Consider the following 20230-nt stretch of genomic DNA (forward strand, 5'->3'; position numbering starts at 1 on the left):
CTAAAACCAATAAACCTTTTAGGATCTTCAAAGATGCTCTTACGCCTTACTTGCATAGGCGAGCAAAAGAACACATTATATATTATGAAGTGGAGGGATGAGAGGGATTCTTGGGGTCTGATAGCAATAACAAGAAGTGGGGATTTCTTGGATTTGTGTCACCCATTATATACAACTTAGTACTAATTAACTGTATTGATGGTTGGTTGGCAAGTAAAGGTCCTTGCTTTCATCTAGCATGAGTTTTTTGCTTACCCTCCAGCTCTATTGTGTAACCATTGTAATCATGCAATATAATGTAATCTCATAATTGTATGGATTTTTAAATATGGATTACGTTCTTCAATAATACTTAAGTGTCTTAGTATATGGTTCAAATTGATGGGATTTTTTTAACACACACACACACACACACACACACACACACACACACACACACACACACACACACACACACACACACACACACACACACACACACACACACACACACACACACACGCGCGCACACACTTGGTCACTTCATTTGCTTGTGATTGATACATCTAGCTACACACACTTACACTTGAACTACTGATGTAGCTGATGGCTTTATTGTCTGGTGGATGATTACTTTGGGTAGTTAATTTACACTTCCTCAATGAGTGATTCTAGCTCATGATATGCGTGAGGAAGCTAATGAATTTATATAATTTCTTGGGATGTTCACCATAATCCCTTGCCTTGTAATCTCCTCTTTGGATGTATCGATCGGGGATTACCATAAGTTTCTACCTGGCACTTTCTACCTCTGGATGGAGTGGTCCTGAAATGCTTTGATCATGATTTTAAAGCTTTAAGATTTTTGACCTCTTAATTGGGACGTCTTGCTTCACACTCTAACCCCTAAGGGTTGCTTGGCCAGTGGGATTAGCCCCTTGATAAAATTCTCAATACATTAATAACGCTCCCCTTTTACTTCATTTTTTATAAATGTTGGGCATCTGTAATGGTCCTGCCACTTAGTTTAATTTGCACCGCCCTCCTTGCAAGGCTATGCAACCTGTCTGTCGCCCTTGTTCCTCTGCACTATAGGCGCATCACTGTTGTAATACCCTCCTCCCCTCCTACAATAAACTATTAACACCAACATGAAAGGTAAATTCGTATCGCCTCTAATGCTTTAACGTCATCATTTTGGACTATTTTCATAATTAAAAGAGCCTTCTCTCCCTTTCTCTTAGCCTCTATGTGCTTTCCTCTTGCATTTTACATTTCTGCTTTGATCGTAGTGCTTGGCTCAATACTGCATGTACGACATACATGGCGCTGGGCTATATAGGATTTGCCTTGATTGATTGCACACCCACTCTCATGTAGTAAGTACATAAAAATGCATTCCCTTGCAGATCCTTTGGTTTGTAGCACTTATTGCCTAGTATCCTGCTCGAAATATCCTTACAGGTGCATTTACTTAAGCAACTGGGTTTACTCATATGACCTAATCACTCACTAGCTATGAAAGGAGGAGGATGGTGACTTGTCTTATTGCCCCTTCCTATTTTAAGGTGATGGATTCAACCACTCACTTAGACTTTGGTTACTTAAGCTTTCTGTCTTGCTTTAGAGAGAGAGAGAGAGAGAGAGAGAGAGAGAGAGAGAGAGTTTGAGTAATTTCAAGGTATGGTGATTATGTTTGGAGACATGCAACTTTAGCACTCTACTCTCAACATAGACTGTGTGGCGGATGCCTATTCCTACAAGTTGCTGTTTAAAACCTGATTCAAGATTAAGAAACAATATGTTCTTGGTTCCTAGTTGTCTATATTCATGTGCTACTAAGTTTTTATGGTGCTTTTGGATTTTTTCTTGCTCAAGCTATATGATTGGGTTGATGCTTTAAGTGGTTGGTTTGATTGATCTGGCTGAGTGACTTTTCTTGATACTCTGTGAATGATGAAATGAGTTAAAGTGGCTTCAAGATCATTACCTTGGGCTAGAGGGTTATTTCTTAGCTGATTATCTAGCTTGAACTAAAAAGGACTCTGCCATATTGTCTAAACACACTGGTTCTCCTCATATGTGCTTTATGGTTTTTAGCTTGGGTGATATACACATCATATGTTCATACATTAGAATGGAAATTACTAAAAGATGGATAGTGTACAATGAAAGTGTTGGTAAAATTTGTATGGCTCACTCATTATGTGGAGACTTGGAGTATGCTAGGGCTTGGTTCTTGCATTAGGACCCTAAACTGAGGTTTTTGAGACCCTTTTGGGTGCTGGACTGTAGGCTGAATGATGTTTTGTTCTATTGATATTGCTTTTTTTTGGCATATCGGTAAATTCTAAAAATGCGCATTACTTGGGATGTAGTGTTAGTACTGAAAATCTAGGGAGAACTTCTCTAGTACTAATGTTTATACTAGGGGTTTGCCATGACCTAAATATGTGATGACCTTCTACTTGCTTATTCTATTTGGATGGCCTCGGGAAGATTGCTGCTATCGGGCCTTGGTATGATTTATTGAGACCTACGAGCATGGTTCACCCTCTCAAGCGGTTACTGGTGTTTATTGAATTTTGAGCAGTAGTAGTCGTGACTTGATATTTGGTAGTTGTATTGGTTTATAAGCTAGCATATAATAAATTAGGTATGGATCTTTTACCAGAGCTTGAGTACTTGATCTAATGGGGTCTTCTTAAGATGTTGCTCATATGAACTTTCTTGGCTAGGGTAGGTCGCTCTCATATTAAATGACTTACAAAATATCAGCGGTATGAAGACTTTGGCACTCCTGAGTTGTTGACTATTAAGCATTATCTCTGCTTTGGCTTTAACTTAATACTACTTGATTGGCTCTAACTCATGGAGAACCTAAGCTGTACACTATGCATTGCCTTTTTGCCATACGTTATTGAAAATTGTCCTTTTGATAACCTATATAGGGTTGGCATGCACTGCTTGGTGTGATTTGGGATCTAGCTTTGACAAATACTTCAATACTAAACCCCTGTTTTGTTAAAGCATTCGGATAATTTGGGATTTCTAGGTGATTTTGTACCGGCCATTGGATTATACTATGGTTAGCTTGTTTTGTAGAATTTTCTCTTCCTTTTGGACTAGGGACATCAGGTTTTGACAAGCTCATACTAGGGACATTGATTTCTTCCCTGAAATAAGACATCCCAAAATTCAAGAAAAATGGGTATGATCCATTTGTAACTGAGAGTGTCTCACCCAGCGGGGCTGTTAAGCTAGCCACCTTAGATGGAGAAATCATAGACAATTGGATAAGTGGATGTCGTTTGCAAAAATATAATTTGCCAATGACCAGTGACCTTTTAGAAGAATGCATGCACAAAAGAACACAAGATTAGATGCCAACATGTCATTGAAGAGGCTCAAGAGGAGGCTCACATTTGAGTATTGAAAACAAAAGCAGCAACGTGACCAATCCTAGAAACCATGCCAGCCAGCATGCTATAGGTTCAGGCCCTACGTTTCACTCAGGCCTTAGCAGAGGTTGAGGTCAAAACAGGTGATGAATGGCAAGATGGTCTTGAAATGAGAATTATAGTCACCTTGAAGGATGGAGTTAAGGTCAAGGCTTTAGGTATAAAAGTGCAAGAATCATGAAGGTGACTACCCAACCCTTGGAGTATTCCAGAGCTAAAGTGAAGGCGTGTCACAAGGAATTTTCTCCAGCTTTGGGAATGATCAACCTCAATATCTTTATCCATGAATCCACTGCTCATACACATTCATCTATGATGCACATGAACACATGACTGAAGACATGGTACTGGTGTTGGGTTTGTGGCCTTAGGCCTAACATCGACAGCTGGTGTGAGAACCATCTCTTGCATAGTAAGAAATCCAGTAAGCAAGTAAGTATGTGAAGGTACATGGCTTAGTACATGTGGTAGATGAGTTGCACAAGAGCCCAAATGTCATCCAAGTCAGCATGGTTTTTCCACATTTTATGGAGCCACTCTTTACCTTTGGAGAGTTTCCCCTAGACTTTTAGGAAAAGTTACATGTGACCCTTGAGAGGTGCATCTAGCCATATGAGCTACTATATAAGTAGCAAGCTCTTGTACACACTTTCCAACCTCAACCCAATAATTCCGTTGTATGTCATCAGTTTATCATTAATCAAGTTATCATGTTTTGAGTACTCTCTCTCTCTCTCTCTCTCTCTCTCTCTCTCTCTATATATATATATATATATATATATATATATATATATATATATATATATATATATATATATATATATATATCTATTCTTTATCTAATTACTATTGTAATTATCAATGCTACTAAGATAAATGGTAGTCTTGTTGATATAATTTAATCAAAGCTCTTGGTGCGATTAGCATTCTCTAGTTAATTACCCTAATTACACATTTGATTACTCTCCTTTCATCAAGTGTTAGTTGCAAACAAGCTACACAATCACAATGCAACTCTCATAAATTATGGGCATGTTCATTACAAGCCACTACCTATTAAGTATGGATCGTGATTCACCCCTTGTAATTTTAGTCTTAAAAATGCACGTTTGTAAGGCCCCCATTATGAGGAGAATCCATCGTGCATTAAAAAAATCACTCACCAAAAAACCAATAATTCACTCCCAATCCAAAATATTCTCTTTTTGCCATAATATTATGACCAAACAGCGGGCCAAAAAGTGGTTGAAAAATGGCCAATCGATTGGCCAATGGCCAGTGGCCGAAAGTCAATGGTCGGTGGCTTGTGGTCGAATTCAATGGCCAGTGGCCGATTTCTAGGCGGCGGACTTGTCTTCTCAAGGGCGGCCACATATGGGCACATAGGAGAATTTGACTCGGACTAGTCTACACAAGGGCGGTTACACACGGGTGCCTCTCATGAGAGAGAGTAGTCCTTTTAGCCTAGAAAAGGAAGAAAAGGTACAAGTCCAGGCTTGTGGTGAAAGGGTTTTCTCAAAAGAAAGGTATTGACTTCAATGAAATATTTTCTCATGTTGTAAAAATGAACTCAATTAGGCTTGTCTTAAGCCTTGTGGCTACTCATGACTTAAATATTGAGCAAATGGATGTAAATACTGCATTCCCTCAGGGTGACTTAGAGAAGAAAATTTACATGCTTCAACCAAAGGGATATGAAGTAAAGGGTAAGGAGAAAATGGTTTGCATATTAAAGAAGAGCTTGTATGGTCTAAAGCAAGCATCAAGATAGTGGTACTTGAAGTTTGATCAATGGATGCTAGATCACGGATCTAAAAGATGCAACTCAAATCATTGCGTCTATACAAAGAATTTGGGAGATGGAAAGTTCATCATCCTAATGTTGTATGTTGATGACATGCTGATTGCAAGTGCTAACATGCAGGATATCAAATACCTAAAAGAGGTGTTGTCTAATTATTTTTCAATGAAATATTTAGGTGATGCAAAGTGGATACTCGGTATGAAGATATCAAGGGACAGGACGAAGAAGACAGTAAAGCTATCTCAAGAGGATTCCGTCAAGAAGGTACTAGAAAGATCTTCAATGCAAGATGCAAAATTGAATTCTACACCTTTGGCTAGTCACTTTAAACTAACGAAGGATATGTGTCCAAAGACACAAGAGGAGATAGCCTATATGTCTAAAGCTCCATATGTTACAGTGGTAGGTTCTCTAATGTATGCTATGGTCTAGACAAGGCCAGACATTGCACATGCAGGGAGATGTGAGTAGATTCATGTGAGCAATCTGTGAAGTGAATACTTAGGTATCTAAAAGGGAAAACAATAAATGCTTTGTATTTTGGAGGCACTGATCTTTTCTTGCAACGATATGCTGATGTAGATATGGTAGGTGACAAAGATACTCAAAGGAGCACTACTGGCTAGTCTTCATAGTTGGAGGCACGACAATATGCTGGGCTTCAAAGCTACAGAAAGTGGTCTTTTCTACCATGGAAGCAGAATATGTAGCAATGACGGAGGCAAGCAAAGAAATTATGTGGCTTCACAGATTCTTGGAGGAGCTTGGATACAGGCAAGACAATTGTGTCTTGCACAATGACAATCAAAGCGCCATTCATCTTGCAAATAATTCAGTCTTTCACTCAAGGAAAAAGCACATTGAGGTGAGATATCACTTCATACATACTCTTTTGGAAGAGGGATAACTAAAGCTAGGAAAGGTGCACACAAGTAAAAATCCTACAGACATGTTTACAGAGGTAGTCAACAAGGAGAAACTGAGCTTTTACTCACTTCAATTGGTATTCAAGGAAAAGAAGCCATGACGGAAAGCGGTCACAATTTTGGTGTGGAGATCCACATTTTATGGAGCCATTCTTGACCTTTGGAGAGTTGCCCCTTGACCCTGGGGAAAAGGTACATGTGACCCTTGAGAGGTTCATCTAGCCATATGAGCTACTATATAAGTAGCAAGCTCTTGTACACAATTTCCAACCTCAACCCAATCATTGCATTGTATGTCAGCAGTTTATTATTAATCAAGTTATCATGTTTTGAGTCTACACGGGTTCTTATGCATTTTTATGGGACAGAAACGGCTACACTAGAGAGAGAAAGCACATATCAAAGGACAATGAGGCATACAAGGAAGTGCGCTCATAGCTAGGGAATTTTCAAAACATGAATGCCACTTTATAAGTGCATAGTTTCCTAAGATCTCACAAAATTTTTGTGAGACTCAAAATAGAAAAATATGTATTATTGAGTGTGAGAACGAAAAGTAAACTGGACAGAAGGGCATCTAATTCAGTAAGGGGCGTAGGCACTAAAACATTCATTTGTATCTTCAAAAATCCCAATAGACACTAAATCCCTATATTTAGGCTCTCATACTTTGGACACTTTAACCTCTCAATTAGAAATTCAAAGTTATCACTTCTAAAAAGGAAGAAAAAAGTAGTCCACTAGATCGGGAATGACTTTCTCATTTGAGGTTAGATTGTAAAATTTTCTAAATCAAATTAGTTTTTTTTAAGCTCTACAAATTTATAGAATAATTTAAAAGTCAATTCTAAGATTAAAGCGGTTATCAAAAGAAATTATCAAAGATTGTCCGAAATATCAAGAACCTCCACTAGTATTCCATGTGCTACTATGCTAAAGAGATTTTCCTTATCAAGATCATAACCAAATCCCTAAGGATTGCAATCCTCTCTTTACAATATACTTATATTTCTTATTCTTTCTTGCTTTAAAGAAGAGGTTAACCACATATGATGGTCAAGGAAACTGCTAAGTTGTGTGGATCATGGAGATCTTAGCCTCCATGATCCTATGTATACTCAATCTCTTTGTTGCAAGGAGATCAAACAGCCTGACTACTGAAAAGCCTTCTTCTTCTTTTTTTTTTTTGGGGGGGGGGGGGGGGGGGGAGTTATAAAATTTATCCATCTATCTTGTGTCGTCTCATGTTAATGATCGTCTCCTTAATTTTGGTTTTAAGCATGCTAGTTTGAATATGTATGTGGAAATGATGCTTGGCTATGCACTCAAAAACGAAATCTATGTTAAGGTGAGTCTATAATGCCTTAAAAAAGATAAATCTAATTAAGGTTTCATTGGTATTAGAGCAAAAGTATGGCCTCTTCCTCTATGGAGCGGCCTGACTTGAGAGACTCCTGTTAAAGTTATGGCATCTCAAGTGAACTGCCTAATGTGATCCCAATAATTATTTTGGCTTTTAGGTATTTATTTCACTTATTTATCAAAGTCTAGAAATGGAAATTTACAGAGGTATTCATAAAAGCACACATAACCCCCATTGTATTATCATCAACTCATTGCCAAGGTTGGTTGGTTCAACAATATCTCTCTCCCCCTTTCTCTCTCTCATGTATTCTCCCCATTGCTCTATGCTTTTGCATTTCCGACTTTGACATGGTATCAAAGCCTTGTTCTTGTTGATTGCAATGGAGGAGAAACCTCATAGAGAAGATCTTGATGAAGAGAAAATCGGCATATTAAAACACAAGCAAAATTGATGTCGTACTTGACTGTGTTTTGGAAGCTTCCTTGGCAGGATAAGGCTCTGGCAACGAGCATTTTGAAATGCTTGGCCACAATCTCCCTCTACTTGCAAATGGTATTTTGATATGCTCATGGAATTGAAGATTGGTGATGGCTACAGAAGACCGCTCGGCAGTGCATTTTGAAATGATGCAGTGTAGGATGCGTTTGTAGGGTAGAATCTTGAAAGGCTATGGTCGGGGAGCTCTTTGTGGGATAGCGTTTTGATATGATGTATGTTCAAAGACTTTGTTCAAGATAGCTTTTTGATATACTGTGTGTGGAAAGACTCTACTCAAAGCAGTGTTTTGATATGCTGTGTGAGGAGAGCCTTCCTTTGGACATTGTTTTCAAAGCTCCTCTAAGGTTGTTCTTGTGGTGGTCGCCATTGGCAAAGGTGATTGGTTTGATCAACTTGGCTTTAGAAAGTACCTAGCTAGCTTCCTTGGCTCACTTGAAGATCTAGCTCCAGTTGTCTCGGGAGTGCAAATCCGAAGGCAAGGGCAAGAGCTCACAAATGGACAGAGAAAAAGGAAAGCTTAACAAGGATGGCACGGGAAATGATAAAGACTTTTTGTGCATAGCTTCATACTTGAATGACCAACTATGGAAAATGGATTAACCAGCACCTATTTAGCAGCCTATGCTCGGGTGACCAAAGTTCTCAAGGAAATTGAGAAATTGTTTGGCTCAAGATTGTGAAGCCAAAAGAAAATGCACGAGTTCGCTAGAGGATAGAGGCAAAGGAAATCTTGACAAGGATGACAATACCAATGCTCAATAGCTGCCTTGGTACCCATGAGGTCCAACATCGTTGTTATAAATGTGACACAACACTTATTTTGGCTCGGGAGTTTGAAGCTAAAGACAAAAGCAAGAACTCACAAAAAATACAAAGGCAAAGGCAAGCTGGATAGAGATAATGGTGATAAAGATTTGATAGAGGAGATTGGCATGGCACACAACAAGGAGGTGACCACAGTGTCCATGACCCCAGATTCCTAGTCATAAGCCCATTTTGTTGCTGCTAGCTTCAGCCAGAGAGAGGCTTGTGAGTGGCAAAGAGGGGCAAAGCAGTGATGCCTATAAATAATTTGGACCCTTGTGTTTGAGTTCAAGTTTTTGGTGTTTGAACCTGTGGGTTGGAATTCAAGGCACATGCATTTGGTGGGGAATCAATCAGATGTATCTAAAGCACTATAGATGAGTGCACCAATCCATTTTTGTTTGCCCAATAGTAGACATGATGATCTATGAGTATTTGGACGTAATTTGTTCACAGTTTTCATGAATAGGGATTCTTGGACATAGTATGGTCTATAGTTTTATTTTCTAAAAGGCCACTGATGCTCACTATATATGTCTACTATGAGCTATACAGAGGGTGTTAAAGTTATGGCATCTCAAGTGAACTGCCCAATTTGATCCCAATACTTATTTTTGCTTTTAGCTATTTATTTCACTTATTTGTCAAAGTCTGGGTAGGAAATTTACAAAACTATATAAGCACATGTATCCCCCATTGTATTATCATCAATTCATTGCCAAGGTTGGTCGGTTCAATTATATCTCTCTCTCCCTTTCTCTCTCATGTGTATTCTCCCCATGGCTCTATGCTTCTTCATCGTTGACTTCTTTGACAACTCCACCATCGCAAGAAAAGATTGAAAGATGTCAAAGGTTTCGTTCTTTTTAAATCAAGAGATTATTTAAGGTGAGAGAGGGAAAAAAAGAGGTCTTTGAAGGGCAAATCCAAGGGAGGTCAAGGATCTGATGGGCATGGATGGAGAGTGCAAGAAAGGGAAGGAGAAGGGGGAAGAGGATGCAGGAGCAGATTTGTGGGTGGAGCATGAGAGAGATTAATAACTCTCTCCTCCTTATTTGCTATATGAACAAATTATAGATGTAATGGGCGCCCGGCCATGGCCACCGGCCACTTGGTCTAAAACCCAACAAACTCCCACTTGAAGGCCAACGTGGTCCAAGTGGCTAAAGAATGTAGGGTCTACTATGTACAAAAAACCATGAAGCATGACTTTAGCTTCACCCTACGCCCATCATCTCTATGCAATGTGCGAACCACTCTGAGGCTAGGCTCTTTGTTAGAGCATCCACTGGGTTTTCATCCGTGTGAACTTTGACTAACTCAATCCGTTTGCTAGCCAAAATATCCCGTACCACGTGATACCTGACCTCTATGTGTTTTGACTTGGAGTGAAACACGGGGTTCTTTGCTAGCACAATCGCACTTTGACTGTCACAATGTTGCATTGGAGTCTGGTGTATACCAAAATCTCCCACTAGACGAGATAGCCACAGAGCTACCGAAACTAGAAACTGTAATATACTCTACTTCAGTGATGGAAGACGAAGTGCAATTTTGGACACATGATCTCTAAGAAACTTCCCTTCTAGCGAACAAGAAAACATAGCCAGATGTGGATCACCTAGTGTCCACACAACCCACATAATCGAAATCAGTGTATCCAAAGAGTGCATCACTGTTCCCAAAGCGTAAGCACTTGCTAGTTGAGCCCTTGACGTATCTCAAGATGTGTTTCACTGGTTCCTAATGCTTTCAGCTTGGATTTTTCGTAAACATGTTGACCCCTACCACTACATATGCAATGTCTGACCGTGTGCTAACCATGGCGAACATAAAATTGCCAACTGCCGAAGAATACGGCACCTTTGCCATCGCTTCCTTTTCAGCATCCGATTTGGGACAATCATGCTTGCTCTTTTTGTATGATTTCATTGGGGTACTCAATGCTTTTTCCCTTGCATATTAAAACATTGCAAGACCTTGTGAATATACTCTTCCTGCGAAAGTTCAAGTATACCACATTTACGACCTCTCTTGATACGCATACCAAGAAAGTGATGTGCATCGCCCAAATCTTTCGTAGCAAACTGTTTGCTTAAGGCATCCTTGAGAAGTGCAATCGCATTTTTTGACTTCCCGGCTATGAGCATATCATCCACGTACATAATGAGAATGATGAGGGAATCATCGTTCAACCTCTTTGTATACAAGAAGTGATCCTCTTGGCTCCTTATGTGACCCTAAGACTGAATTTACTTATCAAATTTGATGTACCATTTCCTTGAGCCTTGCTTTAATCCATACAAAGATTTCTTGAGTCTACACAATAGTTCTACCCGTGTGTGTCGGCTTCTTAGGCTTTATCACAAAATCCTCTGGTTGTTTCATGTAAACATTCTCTTAAAGATCCTCATGAAGAAACGTTGTTTTCACATCCATTTGGACCAATTCCAAGTCCTCAATGGCTACTAGACCAAGCACAAGATGCAATGTAGTCATCTTGACCAATGGAGAAAAGATTTCATCGAAATCCACGTCTTTCGTTTGCTTGAACCCTTCAGCAACCAATCTTGCCTTATACTTAGGCTCGCGATCATCTGTGGTATACTTCTTCTTATACACCCATTTACATGGCAATGTTTGTTTACATGCAGGTAACTCTATCAATTCCCAAGTTTCATTGGCTAAAATCGAGTTATACTCATATTGCATAGGCTCCTCCCACTTCACGCTATCACCCATTTGAATGGCCTCTTTGTAGCAAGTGGATTCACAGCAATCAGTGACTAGCAAGTAGTCCAATCCTGGCTCAAACCACTCAGCTGTATGAGATGTGCAAGTAGATCTCCGAAGTGCCTAACTGCTGGATTCCGCTCTCTGTGGAGCAACATCTGTGTGTACTAGTGGAAGGTGCATCACTAGCACATCCAACATTCTGTGTAATTGGCGGTGAGGAAACATCCTCAAACCGTACTCTGCAATACTCAATGTCTTTCATTAGCTTTTTATGCATCTTAGTCTCGTTGAATATCACCCGTGAGCTGCGTATAACCCTCTTAGATATCAAGTGCTAGAGAAAAAATCCCATCTCTTCATCTACACCATATTGAATGAAGATGCACTTGTGTGATTTGGGGTCCAGCTTTTGTCTAAGTGCTTTTGGCACATGTGAGAATGCCTCACACCCAAATACATGTAATTTGTCACAATTGAGCTCTTTGCCCATCCAGATCTCCTTAGGAACTCTGTACTTTAGTGGTGTACTAGTGGACCGATTGATCAAGTAAGCAGCCGTCGTAACAGCTTCTCCCCAAAATTCTTGAGATAAGTTGGTCATAGACACATAGAAGTGATATGTTCCTGAACGGTTCTATTCATTCTCTCAGCCACACCACTTTGGGCGGGTGTGTAAGGAGTGGAAGTTGTCTTTTAATGCCTCTTTTACTATAAAAGTTCTTGAATTTGGAGGAGATGTACTCTCCTCCATTGTCACTGCGCAAAGCTTTGAGCTTTCTACCCAATTGGTTCTCTACCAATGCTAAGAACTTTTGAAAGACACTAAAGACGTCGCTCTTCTGCTTGAAGAGATAAACCCACACCTTTCTAATAGAGTTGTCTATAAATGTTAGGAAGTATAACATTCCCCCTAGAGACTTGACTGGCATAGGTCCACACAAGTTGCTATGAACGAGATCTAGAGGACTCTCTAGCTCCTTGTCCAAAGGCGCTGATGTCAACCTAGTATGTTTTCCATAGATGCAATGCTCACATAAAGAGAAGTTAGAGTAATCTAACACAGGAATATAACCAGAACGCTGCAAGACTTCTTATCCCTTTTGAATACCATTAAAATTTCTCTAGTGGTGGTTTTACTAGAAAGTGACCTCCAGCTAATCCAGCATGTGCTTGTTCTAGAATGGGTATATATTTGTCTTCATTTGCACAAAGACGCAAATGTTGATCCTTTCCTCTTCATATACAGTTGGTTCCCAATAAGAGCATAGTCTCTTGCTTCTATTTCAATTTCTCTTTGGCATCGTGTACTCATATCCTCCTAAAATCTTCTGCTTGATAAGTAAGTAATTAGATAGTTACTCCATTTAGGCACAAATGAAACTTGAAATAATGTCATATGAGGTATGGGTGCTTGTTTCTAGCATTGAATACAGCTTTTTACAAATGAGTGAACATCACTTCTCGTGGTTGGCCAAAATACTCCAAGTCTCAAGATCCGTTGCATAGTTTGATCTTCCGCAAAGTGAAGTCCTACTATGGTAATGTGCGTTTGACTTAGGTATTGGGTTTTCTCCTCAAGATTAATACACAAAAGCAATATTCCATCCCAATTTCTTTTGTATAACCTTCCAGCAAGTAATTGATACATAGCCAATTGCCCAATTAATCCGATTGTAATAGAAAGTGGTATTTGAGAATCCACTTGAGCTATGGTCCAGCGGGGGATCATTTCCACGGAGAACAGATATGCATATGGTAGATCATCATCTACCCCTTTTGGTAGTTCTCCTGAAATAATTCTCGATAAATCATTGCTCTTTGGTTGTGGTGCCCTTTTTTACAACTATAGTGAAATCAATTTCCAAAAAAATGATGAATCATCTCACTATTCTTCCTGTGTTGCATGGCTTGTTGACCAAGTACAATAAATCTTGGTGGCACAAAGAACACAAATTTGTTGGCTAATAGGTAATGTCTATACTTTTTTATATCATAGATCGTCCCTCATCCTTCCCTTTCAATGGTTGTATAATTCTTTTATGCCACATTCATCTATCTACTAGCATATGAAATAGGAAAATCAAATTTTCCGTCTCCTGGTTGAGCTAATATACATCCAATGGCAAAAATTGGAAGCATCAACATGTATATGGAATATCTTATTCCAATATGGTGCTTTCAATATTGGGGCTGAAGTGAGAGCTTGCTTAAGCTTGATGAAGGATTCTTCACATTCATCAGTCCATACAAAGAGTGTAATTAGGCTATACATGGGTTTTGCGATTATCTCATACATGTAGATGAATTGTCTATAATATCCACAATGTCCCATGAAAGCTTGAACCCCCTTGACTGTTGTCGGTCTTGCCAATTGAGCAATAACATGAATTTTATCCATATCCGTTGCTATGCCATTTTTGGATAGTATATGTCCAAGAATTTTTTCTTGTTTGCCTATAAGGTGCACTTTTTAGGGTTTAAGCAGATTTTATAAAGTGATCAGCCCGGATAGATGAATGTACACATAAATCATCCATATATACTTCCAAGAAATTTAGAAGATATTCTTTAAAACCATGGCTCACCAATCTTTGAAAGGTGGAAGGAGTATTAGTTAACCCAAAAGGCGTATCCATATAGGAAAAAATACCCCAAACGTTGATTGTACCCTGAAAAGCCATCTAAAAAGCTATAAGCTTCTTTTTTTGCAACTCGTTCTAAAACATGCTCGGTGATAGGAAGAGGGTAGTTGTCTCTAGTGGTGGCTGCATTCACTTTTTTAAAATTTAACCACACTTAATTTCCCATTTTTCTTGGGTACCACCACAATTGGAGATACCCAATCTATGTGTTCAATTTCATAAATGAATCCAGCTTCCTTGAGCTTTTCTATCTCTTCTTTGATCTTTCTGGCAAATGTTTCATTATAAGTATATAGACGTTGTCTACTTGGTTTAGCATCATCTCTCATAGGTATGGTATGCTGCTAGAAACACCCTTAAGATCTTTATAAGAACACGGAAAGATATCTCGGTACTCTTTCAGTAAGCTTAGAAAAAGCTCTTCTTCTACTTCAGTCAAGTCGTTTGCAATGTAAGTAGGTTTAGGCTCTTCTCTTGGTTCGGCTACACTATCTTCTTTGCATTTTTAGGTCCTTCATAGGACTCACCCTGTTTTCTTAGTTCCCTTATATTGAGAGATACCCCGCCCGCGGGTCTATGCACAAAATATACAATTTACACTTTTATACAATTTTCAATATACATCAGAGTTGCGGAAGCATTTGCATAGAGGAGGAGTTCTCAGCACCCAACCAAGCATGGAGTTTAGTGCATGAGCCGGACTACATCTAGAGGTACCTAGCAACTAGTGCTACCCTTGAATGGCTGTTCTGAATAAAGCGTACTCAAGAAAAATATAACATTGTGGAGGGTGAGTATATGTGTACACCGCATTGCGAAAAGAGACACACACACACACACACACACACACACACACACAAAGAGAGAGAGAGAGAGAGAGAGAGAGAGAGAGAGAGAGAGAGAGAGAATATAGTGAAGGGTGAAATAGAGTGCACAGAGACATGAGAAGCTGACGACAGAGAATCTTTATATGCCCATCTAAATGAAACAGGCAACCATGTATTTATGCAATGACAAAATCTGGGTATATAATAACATCAAAAAGTTTATAACATAACAACTAGCAGAGCACCGAACCCTGTGTAGGGATCGACTGGTCCACCCATCCACTTCCGCTCTACTACGAACAGAGAGAATTTCACTTTGTGGGGAGCAAACTAGAACACTTCCAATCTACCTGAGCCAGACATAGGCTGAGGCCGCTTCGCCTCCCTCAATGAACCCAAGCTCTGAAAAGATCCCAAGTACTAGCCGTTGGTAGGATATCAACACCAATAATACGAGTTTAGGCACCACAACTGTTCGATGCCCAGCACCGGGTGTTTAGGCAAAGACAAAGAAAAATCCCCGACGCGTTAGCCGTGTAGGTCATTCAACCCCTGACGCACTAACCGTGTAGATGAGCCTAACAAAAAGAAGAAGACCTATGCAACACCCCAATCCCGCAAAGCCCCAGGTCAATGACCCTTTAGTCTAAGGCTAAGCATATAGTTGATCCTAGTCTTGTAGCGACGCTTCCATGAGAAACATAACACATGAGTCCAATCACAATAGCACTTCCCAAATGCACAAACAATCTTTTCCAAGCAGTTAGATTGTATAGAGTCTCTACCCTTACACATCTGCCATAAACCATCCAATTCACTTCATGATCCAATTTCCAAAATCATAAAACATAATCCAATCACATCACACGAGCGAGCACTCCACCCGACTTGGGTGAGGCACAACCAATCCTGCATAACCACTTTAGGACATAACATGGCTGCAAAATTTTCGGCAGCATAACCAAATCTTGACAAACAAAAAACATGAGCCACACCGGCTTCCACCATAAAATTTCAACCATAATTCATGAGGAACTCGGCCCTTGACCATAAATCATAATCACACTGAACCAACTCCCACACTTGGAGTTTGACACATCTCCTGCAAAATCAATCGGAGTCTATACACATGTGACCCTTAAGAAATGATTCTTCCATGCATAACAAGAGTCCGACCAGCAACTACTCATGATATAAAAACCCAATTTTGACAGCATCCAACCATACAAAGTTGATGCATCACATCTGTACTTCACCTCTCTAGCTCATAGAGCTAGTTTTGACCTAGAAAGGTGGAAAGCAGTCATAACCATGCTTATGAAGCATCCACATCAATCCATGAGTCCCCAAACATCATATGATAACATTCCAACACCATAAACAAGATGCAAAACACCTCCGACCTTTAGGTCAACCATAAAAGATAACTTCACACATATGCAAAAACAAATTTTTGACATTTTTGGGAGCATGCAATTGAAAGTATTTGGCCTCAAACCAATGCATCAAGTTCAGCTCCACAATATAGGCTATCACTCTTTCACATCACTTTGACCAATGGCACTCACACAACAAACGGTAACCCCAAAAGAAAGCCACTTTATTCATATCTGCCTATGCGGTTCAGGATGTTTAACCATATACTCCCACATAAGTTTATGGCCATCTAATAATTTAAATCAACTCACCGAAACAAACCATAAAACATATCAAAATGGCTCGATTAACTCACGACATCATATGGTACCCCCCTTGGTAGCACTCCTACACGTGTAGGTAAACCAATTATAGAGTGATTAATAACTCCCATTCCCAAGGTGATAACGGAGACCTAAATTCATTTATCACCAAGTTTCATCAAGATTTTCAATTGGTTAAGTGGGTTTGCCCATCCGGTGAATCTATATAGTGGTTCTCCAAGGAGCCTGGAGTCAAAAAATTTGGTTGTGTAGTGGGCAGCAAACTGTTTCTTTACCATATCTCTTAGCTCGTGCGTGTTTTTCACATAACACCAGAGAGATAAAATGTTCCAATCAATGTATTTCATCTCTTCTATAAAGGGTTCAGGCTGATTCATAACGGTTTGTGATTTATGACCAAAACAGTGTTCCTACTGCCTCTATGACGTGGAACAAAAAACGCTTTTTATGCACATACGTGACCATAAACGCATCATATGCATAAATCAACGTGTTAAACATGATGAAATAATCATGGGCCAACTTTGTATGTACTCGATTGATCCATACATGTACTCGTATGAGAGACAACAATCACCGAGAGGGTGACTACGCAAAAAAATGACATAGAGAGAGAGAGAGAGAGAGAGAGAGAGAGATGATGACTATAGAGTTTAGAGCTTCTCACCATGCTTTAGAATTGATTAGAGACTGTCGAAAGGCTTCTTGATTTGCCGCAAGAGAGAGAGTGATGAGAGCTACGTAGAGGTATCCGCCAGGAAAGCTTCCGGAGAGCGCGTATACCGTGAAACGAGACAGAAGATAATAAGCAAGTAGAGAGAGAGAGAGAGTATCCTTTTTCTGAGAGACATAAACAGAGAGAGAGAGAGAGAGAAAGAGAGAGAGAGAGAGAAGAGCTTATGGAGATGGTGATGAAGAGCTTGCACCACTCCGTATAATAGATACGTATAGTCTTGCGATAGTAGATGTGACAGACGGCAGCTCAGAGATGGCTTGAAGGTAAGAGGTTGAGGGAGAGAAGGTAACTCCGACGTCAAGGCAAGAGAGCTTCCGCATCCGAAAGTGTGTGTTTTCAAAGTGAAGGGAGAGGCGGTTTTATATAGGCTCTCTAGGCCAAATCACAAGCTAAGAATAGAGTGAAGAAAAAAGGATAAGTTCGCGCACGTTCCCAGTTTTTTTTTTTTTTTTTGTAGACGCGGATTTCGATGCGTGATTTCGAGTCTCTAAGGAGAAGATTGGCTTCCAAGAAAAGAGCTCTAAACTAAACTCCTCCTCTCTCTTTTCTAAAAAGACTCTTTCTTTCCTAATAACAAGCCTTTGCTTTTGGTGGCCAACTCTCCCACTTACCATTCAATTTTTATAGCAAAATTGACCATCCGAGCAGTATCTGCCCAAACTAATAGAAACCGTAGCTAGACTATGCCATACCATAATATCCCGACATAATTATGCCTTTTTCGTATTGCCCTGGTGTATTTACGATAACGCTTTTTATAAAATATTTTTCCTAAAAATCCTGTTTGGTTCCGTTTTTGCTCCAGGTGATTATTTTAATCCGACGGAGACTAAAATTAATATTTTTTTATTCAGCTCATCATAAAAGTCACATTGCTTTTCAAAAACGCCGAAAAGCACGATAATCTAAAAATAGAGGAATTTTTCAAAACTGAACCAAATGTCCGTCTGACCTACTGGAATATGGAAACGACCTTACTTTTCACTTTCGAACCTTTCAATACTGTGAATCAAGCATCTTAAGTCAAAATTTGGCGAAATAGATATTGAAAGTTGTTTTTCTTATTTTTAGAAGTGACCCAAAAATTGGGGATCTTACATCCTCCCACACTTGAAAAATTCAAGGTGTCCTCACCTCAAATGAAATCTGGATAATTAAGTCTCATTACATCATCACGTTCCCAAGTGGCATCTTCCTGAGAATACGTTGACCATTTAACAAGGTGTTCAATAATGGTCCGATTACGTAGAGGCTTGGTTCTTCTTTGAAGTATTGCTTTGGGATATACTTCAAAAGTTCCATTAGTAGATGTAGATAATAGAGAATCATCAAGAATATATTGTGAATGAGGTACATACTTCTTGAGTAAGCTATTGTGAAAAACATCATGTATCTTTATGTGTGGTGGTAACAAGAGTCTCTAAGCTTGATCATTAATCCTCTCTGTGATTACAAAAGGTCCACAATATCTGGCACTTAGCTTCTTACACTTACCCATTGATAAAGAACTACGTTTGGGTTTCACCCTCAAAAATACCATATTGCCTTTTTCAAAAAGTCTAGTAGATCATTTTGGATCAGCATAACTCTTCTGTCTATCTTGACCAATGGTTGAACTCATATGAGAGGGTATGTCCATTTGAGTGAAATAAGACACTCTTGTCTATACAATGCTTGAAAAGGAGACATTCCTATTGAGCGTTGGAATGATAAATTATACACAATTTCTGTAACATTTAATGGCCTAATAACTTGTGTGTAGGGGAAATTAGCATGAACATAGTGGGCATTTCATTAGAATAGATTCCTAATGAGAATTACAAGAGTGCTTGGGTGGAGAGAGCAATAAAAAGCATAACACCTAGTTAGATAGCATCACCAATACTTTCAAAAGAGAGAGAAATTAAGATTGACAACAGTTGAGGACCGGATTTGCATGGAGCCGGTCCCCCCTCCAAAAGGCTTTGTATTATGGTTTCTCCCATCAAGAGAGACATTGTACAATACAATTCTTTGTGTTCCTTCAAGACTAGCTAGTGGAATGAAGATGAAAGCTTCAAAAACTAAGCAAAACACTTAGCAAACACAACTTTAATTATCCCCATTCTCGGACCCAAGACCTCACACACCTTCGAAGATGGTGAGAGCTAGCAGGGTATGAGAGTAGATTGAGAGGAAGAAGGAGTATCTTACGAGAAAGATGTACATCTCCTCACATAATCACTCATATTAGCATAGCTTAGCTTAGTAATTAGCTTGGTAGAGGATATGAGCATGCATTGAAGCTTGGCTCTTGGTTGGATTTGCATCCACATGCCAAGAGTGTGTCGATGTAGGCTTCTATCTCACAAGCTTGGAGTAGGTGATGAGCTCTCGATTAAAGCTTGGGAAGAGATAGTCTTCTCTTTCTTCACACATGAGATTCTGTGAGTGTGTGTGTGATAATGCCTTGCAAAAATCAGCCCCCTCTCTCTCTTGGGCGAGCCCTCTTGCTATTTGCTCTTGCTCAGCCCTCATTGGACCTCCCCAAGTCAAGCCAATGATTATTAAGGAGCATAAGTGATAGCCTTCTGACATGTGTCCCCCTTTCCCCTTTTGTGAGAGCTTAATCAATTAAACTTAATTGATTTAAATGAATTAAATCCCCATTGGAACTTTTCCCATTCTGACCAATAGGAATTTAGTAGCCCATTGGGCTGCTCAATTCCTATTGGACCCCTTCACGGGCTGTCCAATAATCATCGAGGAGAC

The sequence above is a fragment of the Adiantum capillus-veneris genome, chromosome 20 (assembly GCF_014529385.1).
Source record: "Adiantum capillus-veneris isolate H3 chromosome 20, ASM1452938v2, whole genome shotgun sequence".
Taxonomy (NCBI): domain Eukaryota; kingdom Viridiplantae; phylum Streptophyta; class Polypodiopsida; order Polypodiales; family Pteridaceae; genus Adiantum; species Adiantum capillus-veneris.